The sequence below is a fragment of the Mus musculus genome, chromosome 19 (genome assembly GCF_000001635.26).
Source record: "Mus musculus strain C57BL/6J chromosome 19, GRCm38.p6 C57BL/6J".
Lineage (NCBI taxonomy): Eukaryota > Metazoa > Chordata > Mammalia > Rodentia > Muridae > Mus > Mus musculus.
The window spans coordinates 58,683,890-58,705,985 of record NC_000085.6 but is presented as its reverse complement, the minus strand read 5'-3'; the positions used below and the strand labels follow the sequence as shown (position 1 = coordinate 58,705,985).

Below are 22,096 nucleotides of genomic sequence, written 5' to 3'. Positions count from 1 at the left end.
TCTCTACTGTAAACATTTACCTGGTTCCTGTTAATCCTTTTGAAATCATTCCTTTGTTTTGTACCTGGTAACTTCAATGTACCTTGCCTGCTGTGACTTCCGGACCCCTTGAATTTTCTGTACTATATAAGACTGGGGTACACTTTGTGACAATACATTCAGATTCTACACAATCTCGCGTGTTGATCTGTCTGTCACCCGCCGACCGCTTTGCCCACCTGCCCCAGAGACCCGTTCCATGCAGACAAAGGGGCCCAGAGGGTCTGTGGCAGGTGGCACTCTGTCATTTGCAAGAACATGGATAGACCCACAACAAGTTAGACATAGATGGATATGTATCACCTAATCTCAACAACTCGTGTGTGAACCACAAGGAAGGTAATCGTGTGGAACCTGAGGGGTGGATCTGTGACTAGAGTCTAGAAAGCATAAAGGCAGAGAAATGTGAAAGTGTTGGTCAATGGGCACTAAGCAAGCAGCAGGGTAGAGCTTCTGGGATGAGATTACCCAGTGAGGTGAGCATAGGACATAAAATGTAAATGTTTCAAAAGCCAGAAATGTCAATGGATGGCTTCACCCTGACACACATACTTCCTTTGATTTGAACGAGACAAAGTATAAATTGTGTGAAAACTTTACATGGAACTCATTAAATATGTTATATTTTTATGTACCAGCTAAAAAAATATGTTGGGGTGGGAAATGCTCACAGCTACAGTTTTCTTTTGGTAAGAGAATTGAGAAAGGAAAAAGTGTGTGTTCTTAAGTAATCAGGAAATACTTACCTGAAGGGTCCTAGCCAAATACACAATTTCTGCATCTACAATTTGGAAGTTCTGGGTAGGCTGAGTGTATTCAGTTCAAGAGCCACCTTCTGAGTCCACACAGATAGAGTTTGCATCTGCCACCTGGAGAGTACTCTGAAGAGAAAGGCACATAAGAATGAAAATAATCCTTGTTACTGGCACATTTAAATATCAGGTAAATTCTCTCCTTTACCTGAACAACATCACACACATATTTTTTTAATCCAAAAGTTATTAACAGAACACCTAGTAATGGGTATAGAATTCCTCTTCCGGTCTGTCACTGACTCCAGACCAGAGGCATGGCCCCCGTGGGACCTGCATTATTGAGATTTCAAATACAGCAGATGCATAGACATTGTTTTTTTAAAAATGTAGGCGCTGTGGCATGGTGAGTCATCTCCTTAGAATGTCCCATGTCTTAAGAACCCACTGTGCCTTACTAGAAAGCTCTCCAGAACACTGCTCGTTTCTCTCACTGATGTGTCCTCAGGGCCTACAACACTTCTTGGCACACAGTGGTGTTCTTTAAAAATCAAAAGGATCTCTTCTATGAGAAGACAGAGTAAGGGGGATCAGAGCAAGCTTTTCCATGCTGGAAGTCTAGTCTGGCTTTAGATCAGCATATTGTATTGTGAGTCATTGTATTTATCTCACAGAAGAGCACCATTGGCCATCTGTGTCCTGGCATCCATGAAAAACCAAGTCAACTATACGTACTGTTCCTCAGCCACTAAGGAAACATTCTATCTGGTTTTGTCTTTTCAGTGTTCATTATCACGGAGGCCAGAGCCAGAGACAAATTAAGGAAAATAGAATCATTTTTCGTTTTTTGTTTTGTTTTGTTTTGTCTTTGCAAAAATATCAAAAAGCCAGGCGTGAAAACCCTCACAGTATTTCTTGACATGGCTACCAAAGCTCGTCAGGGCACCTAGTGAAAATCAAAAGAAGTTTGTGTGAATGGAGTCCCTTAGGTCTTCATATGGAGATTTCAAGGCCAGGGAACAAACTTGTGTGGCAGCTTCTCCTGTTAAAGCCAGAATTGTCCTTGGATGCGTGGTCAAATGACTGACTACCGCCTGGGCCACCCACCAACCTCAGTGTCCTGGCTGTCCCAGGGCCCCTGTGTCCACCTCCTCCTCCCTCTCCTGTGATAGTCCAGGTTTATCATGCCACAGAAGCTTCTCTGTGTTGTGGCAACCAATACTCTTTCTCAGTAAAGGGCCAGTTCCCTTCTGGGACTGCCCTCCTTTAGGTGAGTACCTGCCCTCACTTCACAGACATCAGACAGCCAATTGTCTCGTGTCTTCTCTGTGAGTTCGTGAATTAAGAGGCAGGTTTTTCTGTTTCTTTTGGAATTGGCCCTGCCAATACTTGATGCTGATCCTTGATATATAGTGATTGCTAGTTTGCAAAAGTATTTTAGGCCAAGTTTCTTCTGGGAAGTGGCAGATAAGCAGAGACTATTGGAATTTGAGATCCTTGAAAGTAAGAATTCTCACGTTATAGCTAAACTATCAAATTTGTACCTTTAAGTTGACACAAAAAATTGCGTAGCTACTTAATTTGAGGTTATATGGCCACTATAATATTGATAATGAGGCTCTTTTCTGCACATAGTAGAAGCTTGTGTATGTGTGGGAGGGTATGTATACTCAGACACATATCAAAACATATCTCTTTTGTCCTAAATCTATGTCCTCTGAGGATACATGTGTTTGTGTGTGTGTTCTGTGTATATGTGTGTATGTGTGCATGCATGTGTATTATACATACTAATGGGAAATATGAGACAATATGGAAGGAGTATAGTGTGCTAGAACATTTATAAACAAGTTAAATAGAACTTCCCTTGAAACTACAAAAATGCAACTTTTACCATCTAATTGCTTATCCTCTGAAGACTTATTTTCTACTATGGCTTAAATATCATTTTGGAAACACATGCCTGCCTTCCACCTGCCATTTTGATGGCAGGAGGAGGTAGGACTTTTAGCAGGTGATTGCACACAGCTATTATGAGTGAATTGTAGGGTTGTTTAGGTATTGTGGGAATGGGTGCCTGATAAAAGGATACATTCACACCCTACTGCCCCACCCCTCTCTGTCTCCCTCCCTCTCTCTGTCTGCCCCCTCTTTTGTGATGCAACAGGAAGACTTTCACCAGCTCACGAGTTGAATAATGTTCTCCCTAGACTCTGGAACTTTGAGCCAAATAAATGTATACATTTCATAATTTGCCAAATTAATGATGCTATTATACCACTTTCCTCCTTCCCCCTGCAAAATGACTAAGGCAGGAAATTGAACCCAGGAGTGGGGTTGTTACAATAACCACCTAAAAATGTGGGTGCTGCTTTGGAACTTAGTACAGAGAAGCAGAATCAAAATGACCCCATCTTAGCAAGAATGGAGCATCAGGATAGCATTAGTGAGAACTCTGAAAGAAGGAAATGACTGCTAGAGAGATGTGACTTTTTTTAAGAGATTGCTAAAATGGTTAGAAATGTGGGCAGAAAGTTAATTTTCATGAGGCATCAAATAGACATGAAGAGCAGTACATGGCAAATGGAGAAAAGACCATCTCCCTTTCATTGTTACAATGAATTTAGCTGGATTGTGTTCATGTTTTAGGGTTTTATAAATTACAAAGCTTAAAGCAACTATTTGGCATATGAAATACCAAGGAAGCAAGGCACTCAGGCTTCTACATGGATGCTTTTTACTGCATAAGTGTATGAAAGAAAATAAATAATTTCAAGGTAGAAGTTATAACAAACAGTGAAGCAAAACTGAGAGACCAGAAAAACAGGCAGCATGGGCATTTAAAGGGTTAAAGGCTGGCCTTAGGGGAGCAGAGCAGTGCCTAGTGACAGTTTTCAAAAGGGATGATTGCAACCTGGGGAAGCCAGGTCACATTCATTAGGATGAGGGGAGAAAGAGTCACAGACATTCCCAAGATTTTGGAGGTCATGTCTACTTTCATTGGACAAGAGCCCTACAAGGACCAAATGATTACAAGAGGAGTACCTGGACCACCACCAATGGTCTTGATAGAAGCTGCACTAAGTCTCAGAGGTCTCTATAGGAGTTCATGTGTGGCTCAAGCATGACTCAAGCCGTACCCCTCTGGAGGGCACACTCAGTAAATCTTGGCTATACACATGTAATATTCTTCTCAGGCTTGCAGAAAGCAAAACCTGAGAGGGATAAACTTTCATCTAGACCTGAGAGACAGCTGGGATAGCCTGGGGATGAAGACATACTTTGTTGCAAGGTAGAACCCCCGCAAAGAACCCCCACTAGGGCAATGCCTGAGACACAAGTCCCAGAGACCTCAGAACTGGCAGCATGTTCATACTAGCCCAGATGTGTAGGTGTGAGACAAAAGCCTATGAGAGCTTCTGCGTGGATTGAGCCCTCAAAACAGTAAGAACAGCTGGAAGCCCCGCCCTTACCCTAGAATGTTCTGGAGGTGGTTTGTAGAGCACAAGTTGTTTTTGAGTTTAATGTTATTATCCCTGTTCACTTTGGCTTCACTTGGAGGTGGTTAGTCTTTCTTTTCTAGCATATTTTTTTCTGTTTGGAACAGAAACATCTGTTCTACAGGTGTCCCATATATGTACTTTGCAAGTAGGCAACTTGTTTAACTCTCACAGGCTCAGGACTGAAGGACTTTGTCTGAGGGTGAAACATGCCTTGAATCTTACCTACATCTGATTTTGATCAGGCTTTGAGCTTTGGGTTTGGAGAGAATTTAGGGATGTGTTAAGATAGGACTACTGGAGAGAAACTGATATGCTGTATACGGGAGAAGGGCATAGTTTTAGAGAAGTTAGGACAGAATTATTGACATGGTTTGAATAGTTGAAATTTTATTACCACTGACATGATGTTGAGAAGGAGAGCTGTTAATGGGTGATTAGGTCCCAGGGACTGTGCCTTCATGAGAAGATTATTGCTATCGTTAGAAAATTGGGGTGGCAAAATGCAAGAGTAGGCTCCTTGTGAAATAGTATTATAGCCGGGCTTCTTAAGATTCTGTGGGTTCTTCTTTTAGACCACCTATCTCCACCCTCCCAACCCAACACTAGACAGGAGACAAAAAACAACAACAACAACAAAAAACAAAACAAAAAACAAAACGCTAGAAAGGAAAGCAGGCCATATTATTAGGGCTATTTCCTGCTGATTAGCAGTGTGGAGTAAGGGCAAGTTTGATCTTCACAGTCAGGACATCTAATTTCTTCTTCTTTCTGGTTTGTGCATATCTCCTTAACCAATGGTGACCAACAGCAACCAGCAACAGCAACACCAACCTTCCCTGCCTCTAATGGCCTTAGCATTTGTACACTCTCTGAGAAGTCCCCAGAATTCCAAACGTCACAAAACCACATTTTGCTATCTGCAGCTGGCAAAATCATGCCCACCAGAGAACGAGGCAAATCATAGTCAGCTGTGGATAATCTGAAGCAGCCCCGTACCCCACACCTGGGATTAAAACGAAAACACATTCTCATAATATTTGAATGTTTTCTAAAGAGAGCAAAACTTCAAATTTGTTGTTACATAGTGCCTTAATCTACCCTTCCTCATCTCTGTCCTTACACGCTTCCCACCACATGATATTGTTCACTATACTGTGATGTGGTGTGAAAGCGCCCAGCCAGGGGCCTTGAGAGGCTACATCTTTGATTCTAGGGTCCCCTTCTTCTACATATGTGAGCTAAATAAGCATCACATTTTAAACGATTTACTGTCGGTAGTACTCTTTTACAGGAGCATAAAACAAGTCTAAACACTATTGTGGTTCTCTTTCGTGTACAGGAGGAAGCATGTGCGGACCACTTTTAGAGACCAGGGCAACACTCTGAGAGGTCTTTCCAAAGTTCCTCCATTTAGAGAATCATCAGCGAAGCAGCAGAGTTCTACCATAGCAGACTTCTTGTCCTAAAACCACCCGGTGTTTCAAGGATGTTAGTTTAACCAGAATGTCCTTCTAATGGTCTTTCTCAGGCAAAATATGAGTTAAATTTCATCTTGTGGCAGATTTTCTTCCTCTGCTTTCCCAAACGCTCTCCTGCTCACACAAAAACGGTCTCGGGATAAGGCTTCTGCTGCAGACAACCTGCTGATCCTCACTTCTGCCTCGGGGAAACATGGTGTCTCTGCCCAGCTCCATGGAGGGACTCATTCATTCTAGCTTCTCAACTGTTTGACCACTAATACCTAGAAAGCAAAGAGTCTGTTCTGTTCCTGATGGTTGCTATGTGTATGTCGGTTTTCAGCTACAAACAGCCATCATTTGGCTTTGTACTTAAGGTGGAGACATTAAGTTACATCCCAGAGCCAAACTTTGTATCTCCATCTTGGCTAAATATGTTTAAGGACCATCCTGGATTCCCGTGATGAAGAAATCACTCACAAACAGAACATCTAGGATTTAACACAGTCGTAGGCTGGCGTACTAGTCTATGAAGGGAGTCTGGAGGAGTATTAAGACCAGACTAATGGTCAAGTAAGAATAATAACATCTGTGGAGGAGCGTGTTTCTCTAAGTGTCACTCTGTACCTGATACTGGACAAGATGGTTTACTTTATCTTAAGCATCACTGTCATCTCGAGAGAGATTTTATTATTTATATTTCACAGATCAAGACACCAAAGCTTAGAAGGGTAAGGATTATTGCTAGCGTCATAAAGTTAGTTGATGAAAAGGGTTTGGATCCCTGTCCTTGGATCCAGCTTAGGATTGTTGGTCTCTGAAGGTAAATGTTGATGTTCAAAATCAAATGTTCATCAGAATACTTTTTGAGAAAAAATTAAAAATAGACATATTACTCATTTATGCTCATCTGATTTATTTGTGTATTTTCGATCCACTTGACCAGACCACGGGGGCTTTCTCTGACAGCATAGCCTAAGTGATTGTGATCTAACTCCATTAAACCCACTTGACTCCTCATCCTTATCATGGCTTGTACCTGGCTGTCATGGCTTGGGAAGACCCACACAGTAAGGCTCTCCCATCTCCACACACATCTTTTCTTACCATCTACTGCTCCCAGTAGCACTGCAAATGTCCACAGCATCAGCATCTGCACAGGCAAAAACATGGCTGAGTCTGATGAACACAAGATTGACCATAATCCACGTTCAATCAGACTTTGTGTGTGTGGGGGGCGAAATGGGTGCAGTCTAACAAGTGAGTCTCTAAATCAGGTTCCTGACTCACCGTGGCGGATCCGTCAGGTTCTACAGACGACGAACAAACACCGATGTGCCCTTTTATAGGTGAGTCTTGTCGTTCCAAGTAGTGTCATGGAAAAGTGGCTGGAGAAGAGAGAGAGGCTCCAAGGACGCACTTCTAATTTTAATCTCAGATAAGCCCAAGTTGGTACCGGAGGCTGAGAGTTCCAAGGTGTTCGTGGGAATCTGAGAAAGTGCTAGATATGGAACGTTCTCCACCGGTGTGCTGTGCACTGCTCAGAATCACTCTTTTTTTTTTTTTAAATTACTTTATCAATTTAAAAATTAGCTTCTGACTTTATTTACATATGTGCTTTGTTTTGGCAGATCACTCTCTCCCACACCTCACATTTCTCTGCCCCCCCCCTTTAACCTTTCATTTCCAACTTCTAATTTAGTGTTCTGTTTTATATTGTTTTCCTTCTTACTCTCAGAACATGTTTGTTTAACCTTTACAACGGCTCTTTTCTGGTTGCATTGCTTCTATTTGAGTTACTACCCCTGGGTCACACATATCTAACCATTGGAAACTAGGTTCTGCCTATGAAAGAGAAATACATTATTTGCCTTTTGACTGTAGAGAAGGCTCTTGTTACCCCTTCTTAGTTTATAGTTCAATGTACAGGATTCTTAGTGTGTGGTCAATTCCCACAGATTTGAATAGTCACATGAACCAGCACACATGGTTTTTCTCTTAGCTTTTCATCCTCTCAAACACAGAAAGGAGGGAGCACCCCTCAGAGTGTACATACCCTCTAGAAAAGCAAGTGGTGGCTTCTGTTGATAGTCTAAGGTACTTGACAATTTCTCAAGAATAACATGCACAAGGAACAAGTAAGAAATGAAGGGAATCCTATGAACTGCTGAGAACACAGAGGAGTGGTTAGTGAGCCTGCCTTTGAGGGAAAGTATAAGTCACAGTGTGGTGGTTTGAATAAGAATGGTCCACTGTCGATCAGATATTTGAATGCTTAGTCATCAGGGGGCTGCACTGTTTGAAAAGGATTGGAAGGTGTGGCTTAGTTCAAGGAAGTATGTCACTTTCGGGTGAGCTCTTTCAGCCAGTGGATCAGGCCAGTAGTTCTCAGCTACTTCTTTAGCACCTGTGTATTGCCATGCTCCCCACAATGATAATAATGGATGAAACATTTAAAAACGTAAACAAGTCCCAAATTAAATGCTGTCCTACATAAGAGTTGCTGTAATATGGTGTCTCTTTATAGCAATAGAAGAGTGACAAAGAGAGAAAAAGTAGAAAACTTTGGGAAAAGTGATCTGGGAATTTGTCCAAAAAGAAGTCTGATAGAAAACAACTGGATGTTTTCAATTTGTGACAGGTTAGTTAAAATGAAGCTAAGTTTCTTTTAAGCTTTGCTTATTTTTATTTTACATGTATGGGTGTTTTGTCTGCATGTATGTCTGTGTACTATGGGCATGCAGTGTCTGTGAAGGCCAGAAGAAGATGCTAGATCCTCCAGAACTTAGAGACAGTTGTTAGACACAATACAGATATTGGGACTGAACCTGAGTTCTCTGGAAGAGCAGCTAATACTCTGGGCCATAAGATCTGGGCCATATCTCCAGGCCCTAAAATAAAATTGTAAAGATTACTTGTGTGTGTGTGTGTGTGTGTGTGTGTGTGTATGTGTGTACAATGTATGTATATGTATGTATGTGTATGTGGTCTATTTATGTGTGTGTGGTATATGTATGTGTGTGTGCAATGTGTGTGTGTGTGTGTGTGTGTGTGTGTGTGTGTGTGTTGTTGTGTGTACCTAGAAAGTTTGGCAAAGGAAACATGAAAACAAGGCACAGGGACAGAATCCCACAGGGGAATGTTGGCTTGTCCCCACCCTGTCCAGAGTCTCTGGGTCTGTACTCTTCTCCCTCAGGTGACTTCTCCAGCTCTCCCTTTTGTTGCCACCCAAGGGTTTCCCCTTAGTACTTTCCTCACTTAAGATCCATCACACTGGGTGCTAGGCCACAAAGACATGGGAATTATCTGTAATTCTAAATAAAAGATGGAATTATTTGGAACACTTTGACACGGTTGAACATGTATCTGAGTGCTTGCTGCATGGCAGACCCTCTAGTCACTGTTGAATAAATGAGCAAACCAAGAACGAATGAACCTGGGAAGCAATGTGTTTTACATACTGGTTCTAATAACTTTTCCCTACACCATCCCACAGCAAATAATTCCAAATGGTCACTTCATAGCCACTTGCTCAATTAAACAGAAGCCCAAACTGAAAACATGAAAGCTTTTCCCCAAGCAGCTCAGGGCAGAGGCTTTGCAGCTCCATAGCATTTACTCAGTCACTCAATGTACGTTGAGCACACGGTTATGTCCCAGAGGAGTAAGTTCTTATTTTGGCATATCATGAAGGTCCTAAGCAAACAGCTCTGTTTGCACAGGAGGTAAGTCTTCCCTTACACAACACCCTGATTCTGGCAGCTCTGTGATACTCAACTTCAGGTGAGGGAAAATAAAGGACTTGAGACAGCTGTGTGGCCAGACAACCAGCACAGGGGCCCAGCCTTCAGAGAGCCTGTCTTAGCTCCCTTTATCTAGCTCTGCCACAGCCAAGGCTGTCCATGGGAAGGAGGACATGTTGACCTCAGATTCCAGAGTTCCCTGAGAAGGAAATTCTGTTGCTACAGAAGGTTGTTAGTGCTCTGAATTTTCAGGATGTCATCTCACTAAACACTTCAGCCCCTGAAGGCGAAATGATAGTCAATTATCAAATTATCAGATTAGATAAGAGAAATAAGCATGCCTAAGTTTTATTGAAGTTCCCACATGTATACACTTTCGAATCCAATCCAATTCATCTCTGTGGAAGGTCTGGCTGTTTTCTGATGAAGATGTGGAGTTCAGAGAGCTTACACTGTGGGTTCATGGTTAGGGGCAGACCTGCACTGGAGGTAGGCACTCCTTCCAATGACTTCAGCAGACCTGTTTGTATCTGCGCACAGAAGGCCAGTGTTCTCAGGTTCCATTAGCAGTACAGACTTGGTCTGAAGAGTGCTCAGGAGTGAGTACAGAGGTGGCTGTAGAATAGAAAGAAAATTTGTGCTCACATTTTTTTTGTTTGTTTGTTTGTCTTTTGAGAAAGTAGTTTTGCTGCAGTCAAATACCCCTCTTCACTGCTCAAATGCCAATTTTAGTATACATGAAAACCCCCTGAATTTGAATATGGCAATTATTTTTCTTCTAGGCCATCACATTAGATTTTCAAAACCACATTTACTTCTTTTTGCCAGAACCAAAAGATATTTGTTTTAGTCCTTAAAAAAATTAATTAAGCTTATCAGTGTCCTAGTCATCCAAACAGGGAATCAAGCAAACACCAGACTCACCTCTAACTCCTGACTTCCTGTATCACCACACGTGTCCAGCGTCACACAGATTTGAAAGCTGTACAGCACAGTTATGAGATTAACCTTTGAGCAGTGTCATATTTCACAAATACTACTCTGATCTATCTAGGGCATGTTTACATATTTTAAGACATATCAGGATAGTTTCCCCTGGGAAAATTACTTTTTCTTTAAAACCTTGTATATGATAATTTTGAATGCATTTTTGGTTATATAGATCGTCATTTAAATATTATAATATACAGATGTTGCTTATGTTATAAAAACACATTTACTATTTTTTTAAAAAATGTATTTGCTTTATCTGTATGCATATATCTGCAGGTATTTGCCTGCCACAGCACATGTGTGTAAGTCAGTATACAAATTATTTTGTCCTCTTTCCCGCCATGTAGATTCTAGGGATCAAGCTTAGTTTCTCAGATTTAGCAGCAAGCACCTTTCCCAAAATGGCAACTGAGCCATTTTGCTGGACTACAGGGCAGTGGTTTTCTAGCTGTTCCCTTGTCTGTACTCTAGACAGTCTGTCAGACGGTCAGATCCACTACGTGGATGGCTCTGTCAATGTTCTTAAATTTTAATTCCCTGGTCTGTATTTTCTTGGTAAGCACTGCTTGATAGGAATGTAATACTAGACACTTTGGAAATGTAAAAATGGGTTTGTCATATATTCCAGTGAGGGGACTGAACACAACATATCATGGCATAATTTGACCCATTCCAGAAGGTAGTGCCCTAGTTTGGGAGTGCCTTAGTCCTTCCTGGACCTGCCCTCACAGGTCTAGAGCACTGGTGCTCAATTGTCCTAATGCTGAGACCTTTATTTATTACAGTTCTTTATGTTGTGATGAACCCCATCCATAAAATTATTGCTGTAGCTACTTTATAGCTGTAATTTTGCTGCTGTTTTGAATCAGAATGTAAATATCTTTGGAAATAATGTAAATACCTTTAGAGGTTTGCCAAAGGAGTCCTGACCCACAGGTTGAAAACTGCCACCTACAGACTTCTCAGATAGTTGGTTTCAGATCAAATTGCCAGTTAAGGTAATTAGTCACCTCTTGAAGGGTTTGTAAGTTTTAATGTCTCAGCACAGAACTCCCATGGTCCTAGGCTTTTCTTTGATCGGACATCTCTGTCTACTGTTAATCCCATTTCCTGGCTCACTGGTGCCCAAATGTTTGATTTCTTTATTCCTCAGTCCTGGCACATTGTATGGGCCCAGAGTTCACTGCTCACCCTAGATCATGAACTTTTTGGTCTGTTGTTTTTATAGTTGCCTCTGACAGTCCTTTGTATTTCTGAAGCAACAGCAGAAACATCTCCCTTTTCAAAATGCTCTGTCCTCATTCATGTGTCTCGTTCTAAACAAAGCTCTATTGATTTTACTTTCCCTTTATCAAGCAGTTCCTCATGTTATTTTTCCCCCTTCCCCCCTCGTGTTATTGATATTAAATATTTCTTTACTCTCCATCTCACCTATATCTTTCTTTACCCTTCCTATTTCCATTCTTCTAATAATTTAGGGTTTGATGTGTTCTTGGTTTCTTAGGTTTTTGATGCATTATTAGGTTGTCTGTGATACTTCTTAATGTAGACATTTGCGCTGTAATCAACCCTCATAACTACTTTTCAGTGTCCTATGAGACAACATTGTTTCAAAGATAATAATATAATAAAATTGCATTGTTATTATGTGGTGTTTCCTTTGTCATTTATTTGAAAAAAAAAAATGCTACTCTCCCTTTGAGTCTTTTCAATGAGTTGTGCGGTTAATTTCCATGTATGAGGAAAGTTGCCAAATTTCTTGCTGCCGGTTTATAGTTTTATGCCATTGTGGTCAGAAAGGATAATTGGAATGACTTCATTCTTCCTAAATTTTTAAGGCTTTTTGTGACCTAACATGTGACACATTCTGAGACTACTTCATCAACACTGAGAAACTCATGCATGACCATTACATGGCAGCACGATATTGACTGAGGAAAAGTTTAAAGATCTGATCCCAAGGTCTGTAGTAAGTGAGAACTCTCTGCTTTCATCATATCTACCCAATATAAAACTAGACTCCCTGGCCAGACCTTGCAGCCAGTAGTAAGAAAAGTGTATGTCTGGGTTAGAAAGTGAACAGCCAGATTGTCCCTTTGTGTAGTCGGCATGATCCTACACATAGCAACCACTAAATGCTGCACAAAAAGGTCCTGTATAAAGGACCAGTAAAACTTCAGTGTATAAAATTTACACTTTAAAAATTAGCATTGTTACACACTATGAATGAACTATTTGAGTGAGAATTAAGAAAACAATCCTATTTACAACTGATATAAAAAATGCTAAGAGCCATGCTATAGCAAAGTTTTATAATCTGAGCATCAAGGTGGTTAAAGCAGTATGGTCATAGATCTCGAAGGTAATCCCGTGGTAGCTTTGATAATAAAGATTCTCACTCATGCACAGAGCAAAGCAATAAACCACCTATTCAGAACAACACTTAGATAGCTGAAAATTATTTTGGTTTTGGACCCATTGCATTCAAATTTACCTACAAATGTATCTTTATGAAATGTCGCTATATACATACAGTGAGTATATGGTACTGAAATTAAGAACTAAGGTTGCATAGTAGTCTATATAGATTGATGATTATGATGACGATGATGGAGGAGGAGGAGAGGGAGAAGAAGAGGAGGAGAAGGAGAAGGAAAGGGAGAGGGAGAGGAAGAAGGAGGAGGTGGAGAAGAAGAAGAAGAAGAAGAAGAGGAAGAAGAAGGAAGAATGGAAGGGAGGGAGAGACAGGGAGGGAGGGAGGGAGAGAGAGAGAGAGAGAGAGAGAGAGAGAGAGAGAGAGAGAAAAGAAAGAAAAGGGAGATCAATTATTCCACCACAGAAACCCAATAAGCCTCTGTGGCATCAATCTAGCAACGCCTAGATCTTCACATAGTCTAAGGGATTTTTTAGGGCACCTTGTGGCTAATGTTAACAGCATCCTAATTCTACTGTTCAAACTGGAGAGGGGGCTATCCCTATAGCTATCACCTGATTGTAGTATCTGTTCCCCAACTGGGCTGCCTTGTCTGTCCCATGGGAGAGTATGCACCTAATCTGTCAGAGACTTGATGGGGTGGTGGTGGTGGGGATGTGTACCTGGAGGGGGGCCCACGCTCTCAGAGAAGGGGATGGACCTAATTTTCTGCATGGTTAAAATGTATAGATTCTGTGCCTGGCTCATTCTTTGACAGGTTTGATTTTAGCTGATTTGATCATGGGGATCAAGTTCAGGAGCTTACTTTACACTCTTGGGCTCCTCCACATGCATACAGTAATAGTCTCTCTAGTGTGTGTTTTCTTTCAACACACTTCAGATGTCCACATGTAGTCATCTATCTGTGCAGCTGGACGCTGTGCAGCTGGAATTCTGTGCATCTGGAATTCCGTACATCTGGAATTTTGTGCAGCTGGGATTACGGATACTGCAAAACAGACAATGTAGAGTTGGGAATAAAAACCCAGCATGGTTGTGAACAAGGATAGCATTGATGCCCTAAGGGGAAGTATGGAGTGGGAGGATCCTTAGACAAATCTTATGAATGGCTGTCGTTCTTAGACACTTGCACCCAAGAGACCAAATCAGAAAAGAATCAGCTGTGCTATGTGTCATGCAATCCAACAGTTTTCTAGTACAGGAAACTCAAAGCTACCAGAGTTAGTGCAATAGTTAAAAAGGCCTGTGTTTTAGCTCTGCAGGGAAGCCAACTTTGAAAGGAGCCACACTCTTTACTTCCTTTCTGCTTTGTTCTATTCGCTGGCTCATAAAGCAAAATTCCTCTCTTTAGCTCTCTGGAACACTCATCTGTAGAAGGCCAGCTTTGCCACCAGAGGGTAAACTGAGGCAGTGAGTGTGGAGTCAGTGATTGGGGTCCATGTTGATAGCAACCAATGGGGCCCCACTGACAGCTGCAAAAGATTAAAAGGAGAAACGGAGGAGGGGAAAACAGGTGTTGACAGCACCAGGTGTGAGCCTCTAGAAGAAACGGAGGAGGGGAAAACAGGTGTTGACAGCACCAGGTGTGAGCCTCTAGAAGAAACGGAGGAGGGGAAAACAGGTGTTGACAGCACCAGGTGTGAGCCTCTAGAAAAAAAGGAGGAGGGGAAAACAGGTGTTGACAACACCAGGTGTGAGCCTCTACTGACAACAGCGGGCAACTGGAGAAAAGAGAGAGAAGAAGCTTGTGGCAACCAGCTTAAGCTGCTCCTGAGAGTGGCCAGAGGGAGTTGCCACTAATGATGGCCAGAGATCGGAGAAAAGAAGTAGAAAAAAATCACACACACACACACACACACACACACACACACACACACTCATACACACACACTGGATGAAGCAAAGCAGGCTCCAACCATCTTACACATACACATATACACATATGTACATATATACACATATACAGACATACATATTTAGTAGACGGAAGAAAGCTCATACATATACACACATATTTGGTGGATAGAGCAAAGCTCTAACAAATAAGCTCTAACCATTTTATATACACACATACACATATACACAGTTGATGGATAGAGAAAAGCTCTAATGAGCAGGCTCTAACAACTTTATTTTTTCCTTTAGTTCTTTTATATCCCTGAAGACATAATTCTCTATGTAAGGAAAAGAATTACTTCATTGAAAAACAGATAAAATGTTGCACAAGAGGGAGTTACAGCAGGATTGCACCCAAGGGGGATTCCCTTTTTCTGAGGAGAAGGAAGGAGGGTATTGAGGGAGGGCTGGGAAGAGAGCAGGGTGGGGGGCTGTGATTGGGATGTAAAGTAAATAAAAAGTAAATTAGTGAAAAAATTTAATAAAACCTAAAAAAAGAAAAACTTTCAAAATGAACAGATCTGAAAGCATAGCTCTATCTTAGAGGTAATGGTGCCTTACAACGCTACTCTGTGCCAGATGAGGACTGTTTATGGAAAACTAGATTTATGGATATCATGGAAAACTTATTATTCAAGATACAATTAAATATTCAAATAATTGAAACAAATAAGTTCAAAGCATGAGTTTTATCCACATGTTCACTATACCTTCATAGCAGTAGTTTTTATGTGATGAAATTGCCCACTCCTTGTTCAGGGCCTGACTTATCATGGTGCACACCTGTGGTCTCATCCCTGGACCAGGCCTAGAATGAATGTTTTCTTTGACCATTAATTTTTTCCAAGCCTATTCTTCTTCCTAGAGCAATATATGTCCCTGTAACACATAAAAGTTTATTGAACTCCTTTTTAACTCATGTAACCTTTACTATTTTGAAAGGAGGAGGCACATTCTACTTTTGATCTCAACTTTAAACTTTCTACCAATTATATTCTTAAAATCATTTGAATCAAATCAGGAATTCTGTAAAATCATTAATTCATCCACACAGCATCCTTTCATAAAAGTTCATCTTCATGTTGATCTGCAAGAAATTTGCCCAATAGGGCGGGCTAATCCCTAGGAATTAAACATTAACAGACTATAGGCATATTGAGTCATTCTTTGCCCAATCATTCAATGTTAGACAAATGAGGAATACAGCAATGACCAACATGAGAAGGCACAACATCACCAAGAAGCGGTCCTGGGACACAGCCTCTGGGGCCATGCCTTTCCATGATACATCTGTCCCAGTCATGCAAAGCAGTGGTCCATCTCAAGGAAGCTCACTTGCCCACTGCAGCTTCACATGCCTGGCATCTGCCTCTCATCCATTTCAAAGACTGCCCAACTCAGCAATTGTAAATGAAAGCCAATAAGAATTTAAACTATTTTTTCTCCCCCCCCTTTTTATATTATACACTGTATCAGAGGTGGTTCTTATAGATAACCCAGCAATGTCTGCCTATGAATGGAAGTTTCAAGAATCCAGTAGCTGTTCAGCTCATGAGCTAGATGTCTCAGCTGTGCCAGAAGCCATCTAGGAGAAACAAAAAACTAGCAGATGATCTTCCCAAGATAGTTCTGCCATGGATTAAAATCTACAAGAAGTTGCTCCTTTACTTAAGGCTAAGGAGAATTTCATATTAGGAAAGATTCCTGCTACTAATATGCTTTTCTGGTATTACTAAATCTATATAATAATCATTAGGTATTAGAGCATCCTTTGAGCAGATTTCTGCAAAACAACAAAGGTGTACTGTCTTGTAGTGATGCTGTATAGGCAGATAATTTCTTAATTCTTAATGATGGTCCTGTAAGAATTATCGGATAATATAAAATTATACTAGTAACTACTAAGCTCTTTTGTAATAGAGCTGATAATCAAAACTGCAATGAGAACTCTGGCAGTCTTCAAGTGTCAAGAGTTAATTGCTTCTGAGATAGTAAGCAGGCATTCCACAACTTAGAGCACATGCCAAGAGATTGTAAAACCATCAACCAAAGGTCATAAAGGGAACTAATGATTTATTGTAGGTGCAAGGACAGAAGATAAACTACAGACTGGGTTTCACTAATACCTTAGTCATGAAAGTTATTGTTTTTGACTCTCCATGAACCTGTAGAGCTGGTGACAGATAAAGAATGTTTAGCCAGATAATTACTCCAAATGGATATGCATGTAAACATTTTCTGTTGTAAACTTATCTGATTATTTGAATTTATGTGTAAACTTGTGATGAACTTTTTACTATGTGATCATGTCTTCTAAAAGATGTGTAAGTCCTGAGGACAAAGAAAAGGGGAAAAAGCCTTTATTCCCCCCTCCCTTTTTTTTTTCTTAGACCCCTGATCCCTTTCCTTAGAAGACTTTCATAGCAAACTTTTTAAAGAGAACTTAAAAATAAAGATCAAAATCACTTCTCAAAGTGTCTCTTTATCTTCCTGTGACTTCAACTAGCAGGCTGGGAGTTAGAAACCCACAGTTCCTGCAGAGATAGAACAAAGGCAACATTACTTAGTGTCCTGCTGTTTTATGATCAGGTACTAAACAGGTTCTGGCCCAAAAGGGACTCAGGCAGGTCTGCTACAGTAGCAAAGTGACTTAGACTTAGGATAAGTAAATGTTTTATTATTAAACAGCAGCCCTAAATATCTCACCCCCTCTGATGCTCCTCTTCCCTAGAGGATTACCTTCAAGGGAGAACCAAGAAAAAAGAAGTGCCAGGGCTGGCTCCCAGCACAGTCTTCAGGATACATCAGAATCCAAAATTGAGTTCTATTGCCAGGGAAAGAATTGACTTGCTAATGAGGAGGAGAGAAGGCAGCCAAAAAGACAGCTTCCTTCGTCTATATCCTTTATATACCCTGCCGGAGAAGATGTGATCCAGATTAAAGATAGATCTTCTTGAGCTCTTTGTATATATTGGATATTAGCCCTATATCAGATGTAGGATAGATAAAGATCTTTCCCAATCTGTTGGTTACCTATTTGTCCTATTGACAGTGTCCTTTGCTTTGCAATTTTATGAGATCCCATTTGTCAATTGACCTTAGAGCATAAGCCATTGGTGTTCTATTCAGGAAAATTTCCCCTGTGCCCATTTATTTGAGGATCTTCCCTACTTTGTCTTCTATTATTTTCAGTGTATCTGTTTTTTTTTTTTGGGTGGGGGTGGGGGAGTCCTTGATCCACTTGGATTTGAGCTTTGTACAAGGAGATAAGAATGGGTCGAAGTGCATTCTTCTACATGCTGACAGCCAGTTGAACAGCACCATTTGTTGAAAATGCTGGTTCCCCCTTCCCTGCACTGGATGGTTTTAGCTCCTTTGTCAAAGATCAAGTGGCTATAGGCGTGTGGGTCCATTTCTGAGTCTTCATTTCTATTCCATTGATCTTCCAGCCTGTCACTGTGCCATCATCATGCAGTTCTTATTGCTCTTTAGTACATCTTGAGGTCAGGGATGGTGATTTCCCCCAGAAGTTCTTTTATTTTGAGAATAGTTTTCACTATCCTGGGTTTTTTGTTATTCCAAATGAATTTGAGAATTGAATTGCTTTTTCTAACTCTGTGAAGAATTGAGTTGGAATTTTGACGGGGATTGCATTGACTCTGTAGATTGCTTTTGGCACAATGGCCAGTTTTACTATATTGATCCTGCCAATCCATGAGCATGGGAGATCTTTCCATTTTCTGAGATCTTCCTCCATTTCTTTCTTCAGAGACTTGAACTTCTTGTTATACAAATCTTTCACATTCAAATAACTTTTAAAAATGGGGTTCAGAGCTAGACAAAGAGTTCTCAACTGAGGAAACCTGAATGGTTGAGAAGCACCTAGATAAATGTTCAACATCCTTAGTTATCAGGGAAATGCAAATCAAAACAACCCTCAGATTCCACTGTGATGGTTTGTATATTCTTGGACTAGGGAGTGGCACCATCTGGAGGTGTGGCCTGGTTGGAATAGGTGTGTCACTGTGGGTGTGGGCTTAAGACTCTCACTCCGGTTGCCTGGAAGTCAGTTTTCCACTAGCAGCCTTTGGATGAAGATGTAGAACTCTCAGCTCTGCCTGTGCCATGCCTGCCTGGATACTGCCATGCTCCTACCTTGATGATAATGGACTGAGCCTCTGAACCTGTAAGCCAGCCCCAATTAAATGTTGTTTTTATAAGACTTGCCTTGGTCATGGTGTCTGTTCACAGCAGTAAAACCCTCACTAAGACAGAAGTTGGTACCAGGGACTGGGGTATTGCTGTGATAGGCCTGACCATGCTCTTATTTGAAAGAATGTGGATTTGGGGACTTTGGATTTGGAACACAGTGGAATGCTTTAAATGGGGCTTAATGTGTCATTCCAGTAGGAATATTGAAGACTTTGTTGCTGGGAGTAATTTGAACTGTGTTGACCTGGCCTAAGAGATTTCAAAGGAGAAGAATGTCAGTATGTGGCATAAAGACTGTTTTTTGTGGTATTATGGTGAAGAATGTGGCTACTTTTTGCCTTTGTCTGAAAAGTCTACCTGAGGCTAAGGTGAAGAGACTTGGATTAATTGCATTGACAAAGGAAGTTTCAAAAAAGCCCAGCAGAGACTTTGTTCTCTGGTTAAGTCTCACAAAGAGAAGTTTGAACAAGCATAGCAAGCTTAGAAAGAAAAAATATAAAATATATGGTTTGAGTATTAAAGGCATACCAGGAAGTGAAATGGAGCAAAATCCTGTGTTCTAGGAAATAACAGATTAAGGGAGTGGGACCTTGGGGCAAGATCCTACCCAGCTGAATTTAGATCCAGGCGTGGTGGAACACACCTTTAATCCCCGAAGACAGGCATGCTGATCTCTGTGTTCAAGGCCAATCTACAGAGCAAGACCCAGGATAGCCAAGCTTAGGCAGTGAAGGATTTGGAGAACAGAAAGCTAATTACAATGTAATAGTACAAGAGGGTCATGTTCTAATTCCTTCCAGCAACAGAACTCCTTGGCAGCTTCAGCCATGTGGCTCTGGCTATAGAGTTAAGAATGGAAGGAACTACTGGAACAAATGATGCTGGTTAGCTGGAGCTAATAAATTAGCAGTGATTATGAAGAGACCAGCATCACTGAGGTGACATCTTCTGGGAAGTGTTTTCTGGGAGCACAAAGAAGCTGTGTTCCAGAGATAGCCAAGGTTGTACCTTGTGCTGCAGTTGGACTTGGTAATGTGTAAGAATCACCCAGATGTTACTGATTTTGAAGGCATGAAGGTGTCATAAAGAACAGCTGAGGCTTGGCACTGTGAGAGGTCATGAAAGGCCATTGGAGAAGGTATAGCCTCAGCAGAAGTTGATGACCCAGGACTGAAGGGGTCATGCAAAGGATTTGAGGCTTGGCACCATGAAGAGAGCCTATGAGAGGCTATTGGTGAAGCCTAGTTGGAGTGGAGCACCCCAGTGTATTGGAGATGTCAGTACCATGGGATGATCACCAAGAACAGCAGCCGTAGTGGAGTAATCAACCTGAGCTTAGAGTGCTACAGAGGGCAGAGCTGGAGAAGTGATGCCAGCCCTTAGAAGGAGTCCAAAAGATCAAGTGGAATCCCAGACACTGAAAAAAGAAGCTGTAACATTGAAATTGCCTTGGAGACTCAAAGATGTTAAAGATGCTAGAGCCATGGGATACATGCTGAGGAAAGCTGCTAACAGGGAGTGAAACCAGCCCAGGAGAAAGCAGTTTGTTGCATTAAACAAAGATGAAAAAAGTGGAGATCTGAAGACCTCTTTGACATCAGACATGGATATGCAGAGTTGGAATTTGCTCAGCTGGTTTCCTGTCTTTCTTTGAGGATTACAGTTAAGTAATTGGATGGATCTCAGAAGAGACCTTGAACTTTGGACTTTTAACATTGTTGAGATTGCTATAGACTATGAGGACTTTGAAAGTTGGACTAAATGCATTTTGCATTGTGCTATGTTTAAGTATGGCCCCACATAGACTCATATGTTTGAACAAGTCTATGGGGGCTAGGGAGTGGAATGTGATGGTTTGTATATTCTTAGACTAGGGAGTGGCACCATCTGGAGGTGTGGCCTGGTTGGAATAGGTGTGTCACTGTGGGTGTGGGCTTAAGACTCTCACTCCGGTTGCCTGGAAGTCAGTCTTCCACTAGCAGCCTTTGGATGAAGATGTAGAACTCTCAGCTCTGCCTGTGCCATGCCTGCCTGGATACTGCCATGCTCCCACCTTGATGATAATGGACTGAGCCTCTGAACCTGTAAGTCAGTCCCAATTAAATGTTGTTTTTATAAGACTTGCCTTGGTCATAGTGTCTGTTCACAGCAGTAAAACCCTGGCTAAGACACCACATCACACCAGTCAGAATGGCTAAGATCAAAAACTCAAGTGACAGCAGATGCTGGCGAGAATGTAGAGGAAGAGGAACATTCCTCCATTGCTGGTGAGATTGCAAACTGGTACAACTATTCTGAGAATCGGTTTGGCATTTTCTATGAAAATTGGACATATTACTACTGGAGGATCCAGCTATACCACTCCTGGGCATATACCCAGAGGATGCTCCAACACATAACACGGACACATGCTCCACTATGTTCATAGCAGCCTTATTTATAATAGCCAGAAGCTGGAGAGAACACAGATGTACTTCAACAGAGGAATGGATACAGAAAATGTGGTATATTTACACAATGGAGTACTACTCAGCTATTAAAAACAATGACTTCATGAAATTCTTAGGCAAATGGATGGAACTAGAAAATATCATTCTGAGTGAGGTAACCCAATCACAAAAGAACACACATGGCATGTACTCACTGATAAGTGGATATTAGCCCCAAAACTTGGAATACCCAAAATAAAATTTACAGACCACATGAAGCTCAAAAAGAAGGAAGAACAAAGTGTAGGTGCTTCGGTCCTTTTTAGAAAGGGAACAAAATACTCACAGGAGGAAATACACAGACAAAGTGCAGAGCAGAGACTGAAGGAAAGGCCATCGAGAGACTGTCCCACCTGGGGATTCATCCCATATATAGTTACCAAATGCAAACACTATTGTGGATGCCAAGAAGTGTATGCTGAAAGGAGCCTGATATGGAAGTCTCCAGAGAGGCCCTGCCAGAGCCTGACAAATGCAGAGGCGGATGCTCGCAGTCAACCATTGGATTGAGCTCCTCCAATAGAGGAGTCAGAAAGGACTGAAGGAGTTGAAGGGGTTTGCAACCCCATAGGAAGAAC

General features: G+C 41.4%; 2 long non-coding RNA genes across 2 annotated transcripts; both read right to left on the bottom strand.

The window, feature by feature from the left end:
* Positions 1 to 4,662: 4,662 nt before the first annotated feature.
* Positions 4,663 to 7,069, bottom strand: 1810018F18Rik (RIKEN cDNA 1810018F18 gene). The gene is made up of 3 exons (NR_038140.1): positions 7,042 to 7,069; positions 6,859 to 6,904; positions 4,663 to 6,035 (listed from the first exon to the last, which is right to left on the bottom strand). It is a non-coding gene; the product is annotated as an RIKEN cDNA 1810018F18 gene (long non-coding RNA).
* Positions 7,070 to 9,807: 2,738 nt separating this feature from the next.
* On the bottom strand, positions 9,808 to 10,480 carry 1810035K13Rik. The gene is made up of 2 exons (XR_386843.1): positions 10,419 to 10,480; positions 9,808 to 10,109 (listed from the first exon to the last, which is right to left on the bottom strand). It is a non-coding gene; the product is annotated as an RIKEN cDNA 1810035K13 gene (long non-coding RNA).
* Between the last annotated feature and the right edge of the window lie 11,616 nt (positions 10,481 to 22,096).